Source organism: Chinchilla lanigera, unplaced genomic scaffold (assembly GCF_000276665.1).
Source record: "Chinchilla lanigera isolate Chin_1 unplaced genomic scaffold, ChiLan1.0 scaffold00087, whole genome shotgun sequence".
Classification (NCBI taxonomy): domain Eukaryota; kingdom Metazoa; phylum Chordata; class Mammalia; order Rodentia; family Chinchillidae; genus Chinchilla; species Chinchilla lanigera.
This window is the reverse complement of record NW_004955488.1, coordinates 8,846,152-8,849,943: the sequence shown is the minus strand read 5'-3', so window position 1 is coordinate 8,849,943 and position 3,792 is coordinate 8,846,152.

The following is a 3,792-nucleotide window of genomic DNA, read 5'->3' as shown; positions in this document are numbered from 1 at the left end:
TCTTCTTAAAAAGGCTCTAATCTCAGGCACAGGATTCCAACTTTGAAACCTAATTACCTCAAATTTCCCGCCTTCAAATAGAAGCAATAGAGTTCCAATATACGAATTTAGGGGACAAACAAACATTCAGTCTGTAGCATGATTCATGCACTGCATTTGGTTGATTATCAGAATCAGCAGGGAACATATTAAATATATGAATTTTTGGGGTTCACTCTTAGAAATTCAAGTGTAGTTGAATATTGTGGGAAGGAGAATCTATATTTTTCTTGATTCTGCTTGTCAATGGGGTTTGGGATCCACTGACAATGTTTAGTTCTTTCAGTTCACAAATGATAAGATTGACATATAGAAAAACTATGAGAATTCATCCAAAATATACAACTAACAAGGAGAGAAAGCTATCTTTCCCATGATATATTATTTTTTCCAATAAGTCATAGTGCAAATCATTCTCTACTAGGTGAAGTCAATATTCTTATTCTAACATTTAATGCTCTGTAAATAGTTTCCTCATGATCTACTTTGTTAGTAGTCTTGCATACAATTAGGCTGCCCCAAATAAATAAACAGGAAAACAGTATCTAGTGTACTTGGTGGAGGAAGGGTGGGTTCTGATTGGGACAGAACTTGCTCTATTCTCTCAGGGACTTCCAAAGTAGTAGCAGACATTACATTCCCACCCACGATGTTATTAAAAGACATATTATAGCAAGTAATAGCAAGTAATATTGAAGAAGTAAAAAGTAGCAGAAGTAAAAAGAGCTTCATCATGATGAAAGAAGTATATTTGTGTATATATATATATATATATATATATATATATATATATATATATAATCTAGCTGTACCTTCTTAGGGATGCAAAAAAGTTATCCAGATTTAGCTTTCTACCTAAGGAAAGCATAATGCATTGTATGAAATAGAACAGACTCTTACTGTAATACTCACTGAATACAAGAGACTCTTACTGAATCTGCGAACAGACACAAAAAAACCACTGCCCATATATAGAAGGAGGAGTAACTGACTCAGCTGGAATATTTGGAAATATTCACAGAAAGGTCATAGAAGAGGAATGCGCAGGTTTGCATGGGGGTTTTGTTTAGATGGATATTTTGCTTCTAGTTTCTCCCCTTGATTTGCCTTTCTATTGTCAACAGAAGGAAGCAAAGTAAAAGCACAAAGGTAAGTCTGTGGGATGAACTTTTTCAGAAGTAGGTAATTGATTGATATGGCCAGAACACAAAGCATGTGGGATCAAATGAGTTTTGAAGAAGGTTGGTTTCAGCTGGGTTTTGTAGGGTGCATACAACTTGGCAAATAATGCTAATTTTTCTTTATCTATTACTAACAATTACTAACAATTCATTTTAGAATTCTTCCAGCTTTATTTTTTAAATACAGACATTTTGTCCATTTTCTAGGTTCAAATCAAGGCCCTTAAAAGTTTTGACATTTTTGTCAACGTGTAGAAGCATTCTAGTTGGGATAGCAAACATATAGAAATCCTGTCCTCACATGGGATGTTTTGATTCTGAATACATCTATTCACAATAACTCATGGTAGGACCCAGGTGTTTGTTGTTGGTAGCTTTCATAACTGATCTAATCTGAAATTCTGGCTTACAGAATTTCAAGACCTAAGATGTATAATTGTGGTTTGCTGCACTGAATGTGTATCTGGAAACCAAATGACTGAGATCACTTCATAAATTTTATTTTGTTTATACCAGGGATATAATTTTAATACATATACCTGTCCTGAGATCCTAATAATTCAAATTAGGAGATAATTTCCTATAAAACAAAGAAGGAGAAACTCAGTCTGTCTGCTCTTCCCCTGATGTGGACACACAGGCTCAGATCAAGAAATGCCATCTTCAGCATTAAAGGTGAAAAACATTCTAATGGTACTTATTTATACTATAACAAAAAAGGAGTTTTAAATTTACACATGACTTTTAAGTCAGTGTTATTCTTACATAGTTTTAGGATTGATTTTAGCTAATCCAAATTAAACTAAATTGTTCAAACCACATAGATTTTATACAAGTTCTTAGGAAATCAAGAAACTCATTGATCTCTATAGTTAAAGAGGAATTAGTGATTGCCAAGTATGGCAAAAGCACAGCTCTAAATGCTGTGCTTTTGATATTCATGTAATTCTTATAGCTTAGTGTAGGTGTGCAATGTGGTTAAAACAATTGATGACTTGTTTCTCTTTAAGTATTTAACAAGCATTTTTAATGAATAGAGTTTGAATTATTTATATGAACTCACAAATCATAACATTCATCATTTCAAAACAAAAATAAAACCTTTTTATTTCTGAGACATGGTGTTCTGAAGAGTCAAATCCTGTAGTTATCCTCTTAACTACAAATTCCTGGGTTGGGACTTTTTTATTAGGTGTTCCACTAGCTCAATACTCAGGCTTACATCAGATGTGACTAAGAAAATTGTGCTTTTTCCTAGACAAATGATGTAACCTTAAAGACAAAGGGAAAATATAATCACAGTCTGATGAAGTTTTAAAATATTTCAAATTTTTCTGAGTGTTGCAGATATACCCTCTACCTCTCTGTCTTGGTTACTTTTCTCTCGTTGCTGAGACAAAATACCCAACTCCCAAAATGAAGGAAGGAAAGGTTTATTTAGCTCACAGTTTGTGGAGGTTTCAGTCCATACTTGGCTGGCTCCAAGGCAGAAGATAGCAAAGCAACAAGAGCAAAGAGGAATGGCAGCCGAACAGCAAACAGCCAGAGCAAACCGGAGGAATGGCGGCAAGCAGCTTCTTTCTTGCCTTACATGGTAAACAGGCTACCCCCACCTAAGGGGCGTGTAGCTTTCACATAATCTTTGCCCTCCTCTTCCACAGGCTCAGGATGTATACAAAGTAGGTATCCTGGCTTCCTGCTGAGTCACTTAGCCAAACCTCTAGACTCCCCAAGTTGACACAATGTTTCAACCATAACACTCTCCAATCCTTCTGAGAGGAAATTTGGGCATAAATGATATACAAGAAGTAACATTTGGATTTGTGTGTAGATGGACTATAAAATACTACTGTAAAATGTACTGTTTACAAGCTGTATCATGAATAGAATCACTTAGCCTCTATTTACTCTGTACCTCTTCACCTCATAATGTGAAAAGTTTGTATATGTGTGTGTAGCAGATATTATATTTCTATGTTATATTTTTCTGGCTTTTTGTTTTCACTGCCTATGGTCTCTACTGCACTTTCAGCTTCACTGTCACAGTTTCTGTCTTGCCTTCTCAGGGGCATACTGTTTGCTATTCCAGGTCTTCCTCTGAAATCTGGCTGATAGCCTACCTGACCCTACAACTCTTGTGTTCTGCATGCCAGTAAAACTAGCATCATGAGGATGACACCCAGGTCAGCTGCCACCTTGAAAGGTAGTGTACTAAAATCAACTGCAGTGAATCAATTTCTTAAGAGATCATGAATGAGGGTTCCAGGGACTCTTGTTGCAAATAAAAAGTTGATATTTTTGCATCCTTAAACCTGCAGTTGCTGTGATCTTGCTGATTCCCAAGATGCCCTCAAGACATCTTTCTTCTTTGTATACAAAGCACTTAGTTCCTTTTTAATAGTGTTAATTGCTTTAGCAGCCACATCTGTTTTGGATCTAACTTAAATGTTGGCCTAAAAGGAATATGAAAAATTTTTCAATTTTTCTGCTCACTAATTTTGCTATAAATTTGGCCAGAAGCAGTCAACAGTATACAAAGCCACAGTGTGAGTTTTAGGCTATCTTTTTATTT